The following is a 15,391-nucleotide window of genomic DNA, read 5'->3' on the forward strand; positions in this document are numbered from 1 at the left end:
TGTCGTTTTTTATACGTGATAGTTAAATGTATTGGTTGTTGTGAACCAAAACCTTATGTACTTATATTTGTTTACTACTCTTAGTTTTTGAGTTCTTGATGGACCATTTATCTCTTTTTCTTTCTCTAACCACTTTCTCAGCCTGTTTGCCAATATATTCGAAAATCTTTTCGAATTCATTTTAACTCGAAATATTACAAAAAAAAAAATAGATTATAAGTAGGATAAAAAAGGATTTATGTCAACTGAAGGCGAGATTCTTAATTTTATCTCATAAGAACAAACGGAAGTTAAATTTAAGTGTGATTTCTTAACCTCAAAACAGTACTCTCTGTAAATACAATCAAGTTTTTTCAAGATTATTAACAGGTAATTTACAGGATTAAAAAATTCATTTTATAAAAGAATGGTTTCAGTAAGTAGCATCAGATTTTTCGAGCAAGTACTTAAGAAATGCATTAATATAATTTTACTGATCACATAAAACTTTTAAGTGTTTGTGCCTGTTTTTAGATAAATAAGAAAATAAATTATGAAGCTTGTTCAAAAGTTATGCTCTCCCATATACAGTGATCTACTAGTGTTGTTAGTTAAGACATGGAGACCAGTAACAGTTTTGCAAAAGCCAAAAACTAAACATGCTGCATCTTTTTGCAGATTTAAAGGTATATTTCGTTGATACGAGAAATTCAAAAGGTAATCCGGTAATGATTTTTTCAACTGTTTTGATAATCGAAAATCATAAAAAAATTTGGGTTCAAAATGTTTTGTGCATGTCAAGCGTAGTTAGTCAGTTTAAAGAAATAAAGTACTAATTTGGTTGAATTCTAAGAACGGCACTTATTTGGCTGAGCACTAGTACAGGTAATACTTTGAAGCTAAACAAAAATCTAATTCTCTGTTTAAAACGAGACGCAGTAAATCTTGCCTTATTAATCCCATGCATACTAAAACTTCTATATAGATGCTTCAGCTTAAGATTAAATTTGTTTACTAAACACCATTTTTGTCTGTAAGTCATATTCGGTTTCCACAAAAACGAAATCAATTGTGTATTGACAATAACAGTTTTTACAGTTATATTTAAAAGGGAATTGTTGTTTGCTATATTTTTAGATTTCAAGGACACGTATAATAAATATTGTACTTCTAAATGTTGTGAAAAACTCATTAGACATCTAGTTTTTAGTACTTAGTTTAGAAAAAAAGGTCACAAAGCCATGGAACCATAAATGCGAAGAAAATAATACCCGCATAGGTATAAAATTAAAGAAGATGATAAAAGGAACTATGTGCAGAATAAAAATAAAAATAGATAATGCAATAATGAGTAGTAATAATAAGTGTTGAAAATGAAACTCAATTACGGAAATCTTAAATTGAGCTTAGAAAATACGAGAATAGCAAGTGCCATAAGATTAGAGACTTGGGAATAGAACTATTCGACATGCCGTGGCCAAGGAACTCTTTTTAGGTTTTATTCGCAGTGGAAGCAAAAACTAGACAGCATTGGCATGTATTTCTATATTTATGAAGCACAAGGCTTGTAATGGATATACAAACCAATGCTGTATATGCTTTCTGCTTTCAAGCCCTTAAACCATCTGATTTGACAGTAACGACTTAAGTTACAAATGCAACTCATAGCTCGTGTGCAGCACTGCTACGAACTTGCGAAGATGCGTGTGTACGTCAAGTCTTTACAAAGTAACAATAGATGGCTCTAAATCGAGTTCCTCGCGCATGTCAAGTCACAGTTGTTTACACTACACGTGCGAGAGATGACTGGTACGCATGAGTGATCACGTACCTCTTGCACTAGTACCATAATGTACTATATAACTATGTTAGGGGGAAACAAGGGAGACCTGGTAGGCATGAGAGTAATGTTTTAGAGAATATGTATCGATCGCTTTCATTCTGTATCGAAATGTCGCGATCATACCCCAGCACTGAGGTCCCTACGGTAGTACGGTCTACAAACTCAACATAGATGGCGTACTACAGCTAAGAGAAAAATGGAGTCACGTTGACAAAAATGGACTATCCGTGATCTTCTGACGGCAGTGTGACGGAGATGTTGTCACATGAGTAAGTCCACATTACCGTATATTGTCATTACTTATAGTAATAGTGTGTCAGTGACGCCATTTTTCTCTTAGTTACAGTACGCCATCTGTGCTGAGTTTTCTGATCGTAGGGACCTTATAGTGATATGATCTTTACTCCATACACGCAAATGTGATGAGAGCAAATGAAAAAAAAAGTTGTTTGATCAAGTAAATTATATCCAGAGGACTTTAGCTTTCACGCTTATTATAACGTGTACAGGATGAGCTGGAAACAGCACAATTTATTCTAATATCAGTGTAGTGATACGTATAGCTATACTCGGACGTAGTAGTTGTGTTTACATTTGTATCTAATGCTTCTGCTATACTTTGCTCAAAAATACATCGAAAGTTTTTTTTCGATAACTTCTTACGCACATGTACAATGATTCCTTCATATTAGATCAACTGATACATATAGGTATAATAAAAAAAAAATTACTGACTTTACAATGTATTGTTTGACTGTAAGTAAATACATGGTAAGCAAAATTTTGACTCTAATACTCTGAGCTCTATTTGATGCAGACGCTTGAGGTACTTCATGTAATAAATGCTCGAACATGTAGCGCTAGTTGCTGATAGCCATTAGTGGTCATTTACGTAGTGATAGGACTATGTGTTCACGTCTTCTGGTTTAGATCAATATAACAGCTAGTAGTATTCCTTATAAGCCACTGTACGCACCATATTTGGTCTAAATTGGAAATACCAAAATTGCAGAAACATTGTCCACTCAATTCCTCGTATTGGTAGACGTTTGTGTATTAGTGACACATCTTCTTCTTGCGGACAACCAAGAGATTAGTGGCTGCGGTACAAGACATGGTACAATAGCTAAGACGCTTCGATAGCTCCCAAACTCTAAAAGCACAGCATCACGCGAGTTTGCTGGATGCGTTTGGATGGAGTATCAAACTTGTCAGATTCGCAATAAAAATAAAAAGAACAAATTTGAACATATTTTTATTAAATGTACAAAGAGCACGCATTTATAATGTACATTTTTTTTGTACCTATTTAAGTTTTAAGATTTTTGACACGGTGTCATGCTACACGTATTAAATAAATTTGTGTTGAAAGCTCATATCTTGAAAACTAAACAAAAAATTATTCTAAAATTTTAATAGACTTTTAATCAAAATTTATTAAGGTTTCGATCCAAATCACAAGAGAATCTGATAAAAGTCGATTTCTTGAGGAACCCTTGAGAATTTCTTAACAGATCTTAACAGATGATGGATCTAATTAGCGACTAGCACAAAATTGTAAATAAAGTTTCTTCTATATCGTCTTGGCATGGACATCGAATCGCATCAAATAATCGAATTCGACAGGTAGTTTACAATAAGTGAGTTTGATCATTTATTATGACAGTCGACACTAAGTGACCAACTAGCTTAATACTTATAAACCCTTTTTACATGTGTGTCTAATAAAGCGAGATCAGTTATTTCCTAACGTAGATATCGAATAAAATGTATATGTATAACATGTATGACAAGCCGAATATAGAAAATGTAAGAAACATCTTAACTTAGATGTGGCAGTAACTTAAAACATCGATTACAAATTTATTTCTAATTCTTTTGCTGTTAGTTAATACGATTTAACAAGTAGAGCTTATAATAATAAGATATCGTTCTAAAAGGCTTGAAATATTTAAAATTTAGAAAAAAGTTCATAATTTTTTCTTTAAGAAAAAGAACCACTTCGAGTAAAGCCAAAATAAAGCGATTAAAGTTGGTTCGATGGTAACAGCAACAAGTTGTTGGTAGGAACTGTTAGAGTTGCATATATACTATTGATCATAATTACAGCACGAGTAGTTCATTAGACTAACAAGTATAACTATGTAATACACTAATTTTTTTTCGACAAGCTATTTACTGGGTTGAAAACGAGACTATAGTATACTACTCCCTTGGGGAAGAAAAATAAAGAATATCTTAGATCGCAGGGATTTTGTACATTTGATAATTAGTAATTGTATTTAAATATAAATGTTTACAAAATGCATTATATTGTTATAGTTAAGCACCATACGTGCTGCGACTTTAGATTTGCTATAATGATACTAAAAACTAATTATAACCTGAAAAAGAGTCAATAAGTTAAGGCTAATCTGCAAATGTCGTTTCATTTACAACATAGATATTCAATTGTATAGAGCAGCACTAGCAGAATGTTGAAGATGTTTGAACGCAGATACACTCACTCAAAAAAACAAACAAACTTTGTTAAAGCAGATGGTGTTTAAATACTTAAAATTTTTTAAAAATATATTTCTAATTTAACCTATCTAAAATTTGATAGTTCCTGTTTGAAGCTACCTAACACTATTATTTATTGTATAATGAATGATTCTAATAACAGTAAATGATAAAATAATAATACGTTTAAGTCATTGGTTACATAGCAAAATTTTGTTTATTGTTGGAATTTAGAAATAAAAGCATATTTAAAAAAAAAAAAAAAAGTTTTGGTATGTTTTTGACTATTAATTTTAATTTGACTATTAAGTTCACTAGATGCGCTAGATGGTGGTTATTTTAAAATATAAATGCGTTATTATTATCTGTAGGATAATGAAAGCAGACACCTCTAATAAACATTTAGTAGAATAATTTCTCTCTTAAGATGTGTTAATTTACCAAAAAAGTTTTCGAACTGAAATAAATTTTTTTTCGAATTTTTATGAACAAATCTAACCACTCTGCGAGTAATTTTATCTTTGAAATCAGTTTTTAAGAAGAAAGGTAGAGAGAGCGAGAGAGATAAAACATATATTTCGAATAATTTTTTATAACACTTTGCCGAATACAGAATAATACCTAGCCACCAGAACTACAAAGAGGGTGCTGTTTTTCAACTAAAGAATGGTGGGGACTTTATACGAGTAAACAATACATCTGAAAAATCGGTATTTTAACATTAACATAAAGTAATGAAAAAAAAATTCCAGAAACATAAGTAAGAACATAATCAAGCAGTATGAAGGAATATTGTTTCATTGAATCTCAATATTAAACCATACTACGTTCCTGTATTAAACAAGGGTAGTGACAATAAACCATGGGTCTAGTAATTAGTGTTGCAATGACAGAAGTTTTGTACTTGCTCCACCGTACTAAATTATTTCTTTAACCAATTATTACACTTGTATTCACGATGCTTAAGTCTGTTTTTGTTGTCAGTATACTGAATGATTTCCCGAAACATGATACTATTTTTAATATTTTTAGATATTCTTTTTAATTGAAATAGTGTTTCTTCTACAAGTTATATTTTAATACCTTTTTACCTCCTGAACAAGCTTATCAATAATTGATTGCCCTTAAATTTACACATCAACAGCTGCTAACGATTTGCGTAATTAAATTTCAACAAATTTAAAAATGCAATTTTGGTCAAAGAAAAGTAGTTATTTACGTAACAAGTGCGGAAAAGACGATTTCCCGCACGAGTAGTGATTGACTCACATGAGTGGCTGGAGTTGGCGGGAACGAGTACCAGTTGAGCACACGAGTGCGTAGCACGAGTGTGATCGCAAGGTACGAGTTACCGTCACCGGCCACGAGTGCGAGTCTATCACACGAGTACGGGAAATCGTCCCGCATGAGTTGCGTACAAGTTTTTTCGCAATGTGTGAGGAAAATAGGTACAAAATAGGTATGAATTTTGATTTCCAGTGTGTAGCAAAATTTTTTCCGGTGTGTGGCAAAAGCTTTTCCGCACACTGTGCGGCAAAACCTTTTCCGCTCACTTTTTCCACACACTGCGACAAAAACCTTTGCCACACACCTTTTCCGCACACTGTGTGGAAAAACCTTTGCCGCACACCTTTGTTGCACACTATGTGGGAAAATCGATTTTTCACACTAATACCAGTGCGGAAAACACCCATTTTCCGCACACTATTGCGAAATAGTAGTTTTCCTACGAGTTTCAAAAGTCTTTGTTTGCGAACCGAGAGGTTTGCGTCCCGAGCCGAAGGCGAGGTCCATAACGAGGTTCGTAAAGGTGACTTTTCGAACGAGTATCGGAAAACTGCTTTTTTGCCCGAGGAAGTACCAGCCTCCCAAAATCACCCGAGGGCGGAAAAATAATAATTTGAACGTTTACTGTAAAAAACCTTCTAGCCCATTAATTTTTCGACATTTTCTTTCGAAGGCTGCAGAGGAAGTTTTACAGTTTATATTCATGAGTTGTAACGTATTAAAACGTCTTGTTTTGGGTACTTTTGTGGAGCTCTAAAAATCAGAAAAGACGCATTTTTCGAAACTTTGAAAATTTTTCAATTCTATATATTCTATATTCTCTATATATATATATATATCTTGATTAGGTTTTTGTTCCAAAAATGCTGATGGATATGAATTAATGTACGTTACTATAACTATATAATTTTCAATTAAATAAAAAAATTGTTAATAACAATTAATGTGCAATTTTAATTGCAATCAACCATTAAAAAATCGTTTTCAGCAGGTAGATATACATGAAAAAAACTTGGATGAGCAATTTGAATCGAATAAGCCATGGGAACCAACCTGGCTCCTTCACTTTTGTAAAAAAAATTTATTTCGTGGTTCATTGACTGATTTGTTTCATAATGTTTGTAAAGGTTGAACTACATGCACCATCGCCTATGGTGTTCATTATGTAAAACCTGGGGGAAAGCCAGTGGCACCAAATCTACGTAGTATGTGGGTATCTTTAAATACTCAACAGAGTAAGTATTATATGCTACCATAAAAAGCTTAAAACATGTAGTAAATTTAATAAATAGTAAATACTTTTCTATCCCATGTAAACTATTGCTGGCATTTTATCATTATAGCCGTTTAAATTTTGATAAATTCAAGCAAGGACTGTTCGTTGCATCTGCATAACCATACGTACGGCAACATTGAAAGCAAAAAACACCGAGCAAACGCACCGTTTGGAAATACATCATACTCTCGCAGGATCTTTATACTTTCAACGGCTGTTATATAATAACGCCTATTTAGATTTATATGGAATAAAGATGTTTACTTATCAAATTTCCTATAACTTTTACGCTTAATGTATTGCCACAAAATACTTAACTTTCAATATATTCAAAGATATCAACTATGTGAACTTGATGCTACTGGTTTCCGTCCAGGATTTCAACTTTAACCACGGGCTGTGGCGTCATATGTCATTCGCGGTCTCAATAGCGTCCCTAGTTTTAGATTAGCTTCGGTAGTTACAAGCATTGTGAGCCAGAGATATAACATACTTTGACAAAAGTATATTCTATATTCTCTGTCAAACCGCTTTGAATCATTTGAAATCCGAAAACGAACGCGCGGTCTTGCTTTGAGTGCTTCAAGTCCTCATAACCAGGTAATTCAAAAAAATCCAGTAGGGAACTATGAGTCAGCTTAACCTCTTGCATGTAGATAATGTACTTACACAAAGGTTATACAGGCCAAAACACGGATTTTTTTTAGGGTACTTGAGTCAAGAGCACTTAAGGACGTTTATTACATATAGCGTTTTCTGTACGATCTTCCTGAAATTTCAACAGGATGCTCGTAATGCTGTGAGAAAGTCACATGTAAAATTTGAGATCGTTTCATAACACAATACCACAATACTGGTATTATTCTCAAATTTCAGTAATATCAAGTAACTTTTGCAATTAAATAAAAAAAAGGTATCAGACGCCTATATATAGGTATACAAATGCATTAAATACAGTTGCAGGCGCTGCCGCATACTCGCTCCCCCATCACTGCACTCTCTAAATTTCCCCTGTAACTGTGATGAACGTTTTCAAAGCACTCGGAGCGAGAACGCAAATTCGGGCTAGGGATCATAGTATTCCGAGCGCTACAATTGAACAAATTTCAAAATGGATGCCTTGAGAAATATGTGCCACTCAGGAGTTGTCTTCACGTAAGAGATAAATCTCAAAATAGCCATGTCAAGTAAACCACAACTTCAAATATATTTAATAAGTTGGTGACAACTTTTATTCACTTTAGTTAATTACAAAAGTAAACGTTCTATAGCAATTACAGCAGTCTACCGTACTTTTTTTTTTTTTTTTTGATCGAATTAATCTATGTTTTTTATCTGCTTACATGTAATTTGAATTTTTCAAGAAATATTCGTAGAGCGCGCGGTGGCTCGGTCGGCTGGTTTGTGGGACGGCACGCGGGACACTGCGGGTTCGTTTCCCGGTTAGTGTGACTCTCCCGAGCAAGTACCTCTATGAATTATCACATTTGCTTTTTAACCACGCAATGCTCCTCGTTAAGTGATGGGCGATCTTCTAGCAGTAAAATGGACTACCACATAGATCCTTCGCTCTCGAGGTGGTTTATGTGACGTCATCAAGGTACCAACGAACTACAACTGTATCTAATAATGTGAAAATGTAACATGTCACCTTTACTTGTAATATGTAACAAATATAATGTAACAATGTGTAACAAATACAAAATACAAACCAAAGGGCTTAAAAACCAAATACACTACGTTAGTGGGTATTTATTCAGAAAAAAAAAAAAAAAAAAAAAAAAAAAAATTCGTAAGGATCAAATCATTCATCTCTAAAGTAATTTTCAATATCATTAAACACTTATTTACTTTGTAATTATTGCTATTACTACGATCATAATTTTTATTTTGCATTAGGAATTTGAAAGTTAAAATTAGGTCCACTGTTGCTGTCATCAAGTTTCATGATTTCCTCTATCAAGACGGTTTTTTCATGAAATAATTATGAACAAAGTAACATGAAACCTTGAGGAATCATTTAATAAGTTACAATACATTACTCCTCAAAATTTCAGAGTAGGCTGACGAATATAAATGCAAGAAAATTATAAATGAAAAGTAAGTTCTGAACATGTGCGTTATGGCAACTAAGCTTTCTTTTACTGAAAGTTGTAGCCCTTAGTTATTTATTTACTGACCATAATTAAGTAAAATACTGACACAATAAAGCTTATGTAATATTAAACATACTGTCATTTCGAAATACATGGACTTACTCAAAATATATTAAAAGAAACACAGGCATGCATTTTCGTGTCCTATGTTGAAAGCATAGGCAAGCATTAACTGCTAGTATTTGGAGGTTAAGCGCAAATTTTACATAATCATTCCAACAAACTTTCATATCGGATATCATGATAAAAAATTTTGAATCTTAATTTGACTCAATAAACAATATGTACAAATAGTCGTTCGAAATTTAAGCAGAATTAATGAATATCAACTTGATAGTCGCATCTTTGACTCGGGAGTCATAAAAGAACCACCTTAAGTTGTACAGAATTTTATAAGAAGCTATGCAAAAGAAAAACTTTTTTCTACATTTTACCTTTTTACAATTGATATTTTAAAAAAATTTTTTAAACTGGATGGAAAAATGTCCACATGTCTATTTTTGTCACGCATGTATTTCTTCTTGTTTGGATTTCAATACTTTACAACTGATCTAAAATTCTTACTGGTGATCAGGCAGTGATAATACATATATTTAGATGTCTTAAGAAAAAGAAAATAATACGCTCATATCAGCAATGTTTGTACATTGACAGATAGTTTTTCATTAACTTATAAAGATAAACTGTAACTTCATGCTCACATTATACTGTATTCTGTACTATTTCCAACTGTAGCATCACATCTTAAAGGGGTTTATGTGATACAGAATTATTTTGCAATGAATTTAACTAAAAGATTTAATTTACCTTATGCACTAGGAAAAAAGCACATCATATCTCAAAATAAAACAAGGGAAATAAATACATTATTTCAATGAATTCTCACTTTTTATAACGCTCCAGAGCACTAAAGATTGTTCACGTTGCCAAAAATAAAAATTAAAAACTGAATGTTCAACTCACTTTTAGGTAAGTTGGACATATTACGTCACAAACATATATTCAAGATATGTAATGTTTAAGTGCCTTTTGACTTGGTGACCTGAATTGTAATTCTCAAGTAATCTAGTGACTAGTTTTAGTAGATAACCATTTCTAATTCTACAGAATAGTTTCTGTCTGTTACTTATATGACTATCTGTCGAGATCTCACTATCTGTTGTACGTATATACCGTAACTGCTAGCTCTTTGATAAATCATTTGATTTGCTTCCACTATCTTGTGTGCTAATAAACTAAATAATTAAAGCCCTTTAACTAATCGTCAAAACTTAATTAAACATAATGACTGAAAATCCATCTAATATACTTTTCTGCAAAAAAACAAGTGTATCAAATAGATGACTAAATCCATCTAAAGAAAAAAATTTCGAATTTTTTTCTAACAGATACTTGTACAGAAAAAAAAGGTCTTACATTGTTAGACTTTTACTTATAAACTCGACTAAAACAAGATATTATTCACTTCAGTTTTGGGACACCTGTTAGTGATTTATTAGTGATCTTCGACAATAAATGCAGGACCTATTGAAATTTTTTAATCCAACGTATCATAATGACTAGTAAACTTAGCTTGTAACATTTGTCTCCTCAATTTTTATAAACTTGAATGGTAAAAAATGTCTGGGTGCATAAAAAAATAAAATAAATTATTAAATACTACTCAGTTCCTATGTCAGAGTACATGAACCTACATACTACAAGCAAACAAAAGGAGTACTAAAGCATTTAAATCTGATTTTTTTTACTTGTATTACTTTCTGCTCAAGATAAATTTCTTTACTTTTATGAAAACTGGAGTATACTTTGCAACGTTTACGCACTTTCTCGCCAACGGAGACTCCTAGCGATAGACCACATGGGCCCATAAACGCACACGAGTAATAAACAACACATACACATTATATAATTTATGCAAATGCTTAAACATAGCCAAGTAATGAGTATTGATACATACTCATAGAATTGTAGGTAATTATGCCTAAACAAATTGTAAAGCAAAGCTCGAAAATCGTATAAGAGTTGACAAAAAACAAAGTTGTGTTTAAATAGACCTACCTATAGAGGTTAACCGCGGCAAGCTAGCGCGTTGTGATCACCTATATATACACATACAAGCCTCTCTTTTCCTTGTGTATTTCCGACTGAAAACGACTGCCAGGAAGGAAATCGCAAAAAAAAAAAAAACAGCACGAGAGGTGATAAACAATTCACAAGTACTTTGGCTGACAACACGTGTTGTGCAAACTGCAACGGACCACAGAGGCAATCGGCAGCCTACGAGTCCCTTCATCGAGCTATAGCGAGAATCACACAGCAGCCATTTTAGCTGTACCTACATCCCCATAATACGCGCAATATACCGTACCCTCGCGGATATGACGCACAACATTTTCTTTGGCCCTCAACAAACGATTATTTCAAGACGGAAAAAAAATTAAACAAAAAAGAAAAATTTATTTACAATAACGTGCGCATGATAATTGACGTTGAAAACATAAAGACAGAGAGAGAGAGAGAGAGAAAGAGAGAGAGGTAGAGAAGAAGAGTCTATCGATTCTCACGATGTGATGTTCGTGACAACCCGGAGGACGGTACTTATGAGTAGGGACGAAAAAATTTGATCTTAAAACGCAAGGAAAAAAAAAAGGCAGTCGGAAATTCGCGGAGAGCATACAGTATGGCGTGCAAAATGTGATTAAACTCGGGGAAATGAGCTGGAAGGGGAGGGAGGTGTACAGTAACATGAACTCGTCCAGAGAAAGCGCAGACGCTCTATACGTGTGTAGATAAAATATATTATGCATCGCTGAAAGCTAAAAACCGCAAGTAACCTCGGGTAGAAAAACGTACGAAAAACGTTAATCAAATTGGTCCTTGCTCCGTACGATTGAGTTGTTTACGCAACACACGATATATACGACGGCTAGCTAGCTAGAAAATCGATGCCCAGAGAAGTAGGAGAGGAGGAGGTGAAGTAAAGTCCCCAGCAGTCGTTTGTCGCGATTACACATATGATCGCAATAATTAATAACAACTTTATTGGCAACAGTTTAAATATTAGGCAAAAAAAAAAAAAAAAAACAAGGCTCAATTATCAGGTATAAAAAAAATGTAGCTACGGACTGGATATACTTACACAAAATATGTCCTCGCTCGTTGCGGCTACAAAAACACACCGAGTATCTCGGGTTTATCGGCTAACTTGCACGATGTCAGTTGTCCTCGGCTCTGCCGAATACTTTATCAACTTGTTTTTTTTCCTTGACGGCGGTAAGAATACTTGGGTTGCAACCTTGAGTTTCCGAGCAGCAGTTTCTTTGTCGTCGCCGCGCGCACGTTAATCCTTCACTGCGTAGAGAGAGGCACACCACCACAGTACCCCACACACTGTAGATCCCCCTTTGCTTCTCACCCTCCCTACAGAAGAGCGTCTCTGTCCCCTCGCAGTGTCGACGAAAAACTTCACGACCCCGAGGCGAGCGAAACACTAGGTGCCTACAATTCGTGTGGATGGTGTACTTGATTCAGCGTCACACTGTGCTTGTATCTGCTTTCCGCTGTAATATGCGCGACTGCAATGCGTAGGCGATGCGATACTGTGCAGGACGTATATATAGATTTATGTAACGCCCAAACTTCCGAAGTCCAAGTTCTCCGATTGTCGGAGGTTGAATGTTGAATGTCTTCGCGTTTCGTTTTACCGTCCGGACGAGCGCGCTAGCTGTGCATTATAACCCAGCTGGTAACGAATGTAACGATCGACTGAGCGTCGATACCAAGTGATGTCGATATAAATTGATTCAAGTCGCTTTCGATTGCAATTAAACAAGCGGGAGATTTGAAATTAAAATTTTTCGAGTTCTGCAACACAGTGAGGCTGCGATTACATGGACCAAAAGAATATCCTAAAGTTGACGTAAAAGACGAGTAAGGATATTTCCTGTACATGTAACCGCAACCTAACCTCAGATCTTACACACAGGTATGGCATATACATCTTTTTTCAAATACACGAGCCTATATATATGAAATAACGTAAGCTTCTGAACTATTTTCCAACTATGATAAGATACGCAATACCCAAGAGAGGTGTTTCAGTACTTCGAATCTGTAATATTCTTTCAAGATCTAAGTTTCAAGACCGCGAGATTCAAAATCATGAAACTATTTATAGCAATAAAGCCTTAAGCTAAAAAAATTCAGCAATAACCAGTAACAACTGTTCAAGAATTAATATTCAGCCACGGCTATTATTATAACCCATGGGTAGGCCAAGCATGAAAAAACAATAATCAAAGTCTAATTGCACAGTGTTTAATTGCGCGGAATCTGTTTCAATCACTTTCTTTGCTTTATTTCTTATTTTTAAAATTAAAAAATATTATTTTACCATTTTTAATATACTCATTTCATAAAAGATTTTTTTTTTACCCTTGCTCTTAATTGGCTCGGGACTGAAGAAAAAAAAAGTTCGTTACAACTGATCCCTTGCAAGGACCGTGAATTCGCCTTGGCAAGTTATAGTGCCATTTTTTTCCCCATTGGCAAGAACCTTAACGGATAGCCCTGATCAGGATTGAAAAGCTTCCGGTGTACTGTCGATCATAAATTTTTCTTCAGTAAAAAACTTAAAATACATGCCCAGAGAGCTGCGTAAAAATTAGAAAAAATGGAAATTAAAATGTAATCACCGAGTGGTGGTAAATGAAATAAATTAATCGTATACATGAGTGTTTTTTTTTTAAATCTTTATTTATGGAGACAAAGGGAGCAATAAACCTTTGATGTAGTTTCTCAGTATTTATGAAATAACGCATGTTCTTAATTACTGTCACATTTTCATAGTATAATTATGTACTCGATAGTATTTGTGTGCACGTATGATTAATAATTCAAAGATAATTAACTTAATAATTGTGACACTCTTACAATTCACACGCGCGTACTTTCGTCCTTTTACTCGATCATATTTTTTTTTTTTTTTTTTAATCTTCCAATCTCAACGCAATAATCGTCAACCAAGCACACACTCTGTAAAGCACATTACTATAATCTCTCACTCTTACATTAAAAATTGTCTGTTTTTTTGTATTATCTTCTTAATAATTCATTATTATTGTATAACTATTATTATAGTGTTATCAATAATTTTATTTGTTATTACGCTTCCTCTCCTTTCATATTTATACATGTATATATAACATTTCTCTAATAAATATACGTGATTATGGATTCTCGATCGAGACTCAACTTTATCCATCTAACTTCACGCACCATTCGTTTCACGATCTCAACAGCAGATCAACTTTTAGATACACTTGATCTGACATTTGAAAAAAAAAAAAAAAAAATCCAAAGCGCAATTTATGGACGTGTATGCAATCTTACTATTATTAGGCATAAAAAGAAAAACATGAAAAATATCATCTTACGTCGTTAACGTATTAATCAGAAAAGTAGATGATTTTTAACTTAGTATAATTCGCTGACGACAAAATTTTTTACGATTCATCTGTATGTATGTTTACATTTTCTAAAGTCAAAAATCTTAACTCTAGTCAAAGTAAACCGATACGATACAGTCAAAAAGTATTAAATTCACTGCCAATTTAAAGACTAATTAATAATAAAAAACGAGAATGTAATTACGCATAAGATTGCATGTAGTTTATTATTTATAATACATATTTTTTAGCGTGTAATCATGTATATACAACTTCCTATTCCATTAAGAATCATAAATTGACCCCTGCATCAGAATTGCAGACATTTTTTAATTAAGATGTTATATGTTTTAACTTAAAAATACATAAATGATGTGAGTACTCGTACGTATGTGTATATATAAAATATAAAGTTAATGTTGATTATAGCGGCAGCATAATAAATTTGTATCGTGTTCATCAGTTCCTACTGCTTCTGAATAATCACATTTTAATTAGCAATTCGTATTTTTGTCTAAGTCATCACAACAAACTATCGCCAGTGCCAAGAATAATATACAGCATGTAACGTCTTGAAAAACTGGCACTGCAGAGTTTCCATTTTTTTTTTTCAACAGAAAAATCAATGACAATAGACTGATACGGTTTTACAAAGTTATTTGAGAAAGCAGTATCACGATTTACAAGTTTAATATCGTTTGAAAATTTCACATAGGATTTTCTGACAAAACACTATAAGTAAACTAACTTAGTACAATATTACCCTTGAAAAAAAAAGATGATACGTTTTTGTGAATAAATATTGTCTACTTTCTACAGCTTGATGTATATAAACAGAAAATAATAAGTCTTAATGTCGTACAGTATGGATTCTTCAGAGACCAAAAAAATTAAAGTACTG

The 15,391-nt window shown here is 33.4% G+C and overlaps 1 protein-coding gene across 1 annotated transcript in view; it reads right to left on the reverse strand.

The window, feature by feature from the left end:
• LOC106642091 (uncharacterized) overlaps positions 1-12,732 on the reverse strand; it is an 83,219-nt gene extending 70,487 nt beyond the window's left edge. Inside the window, exon 1 of the mRNA XM_089597435.1 lies at positions 12,183-12,732. The gene's annotated coding sequence lies outside the window, so the exon portion shown is untranslated. The remainder of the gene's footprint in view (positions 1-12,182) is intronic.
• Positions 12,733-15,391: the final 2,659 nt, after the last annotated feature.

This window comes from Copidosoma floridanum, unplaced genomic scaffold, assembly GCF_036245765.1.
Source record: "Copidosoma floridanum isolate Cflo_tuat_1 unplaced genomic scaffold, Cflo_Japanese_pri ptg000032l, whole genome shotgun sequence".
NCBI classification, from domain to species: domain Eukaryota; kingdom Metazoa; phylum Arthropoda; class Insecta; order Hymenoptera; family Encyrtidae; genus Copidosoma; species Copidosoma floridanum.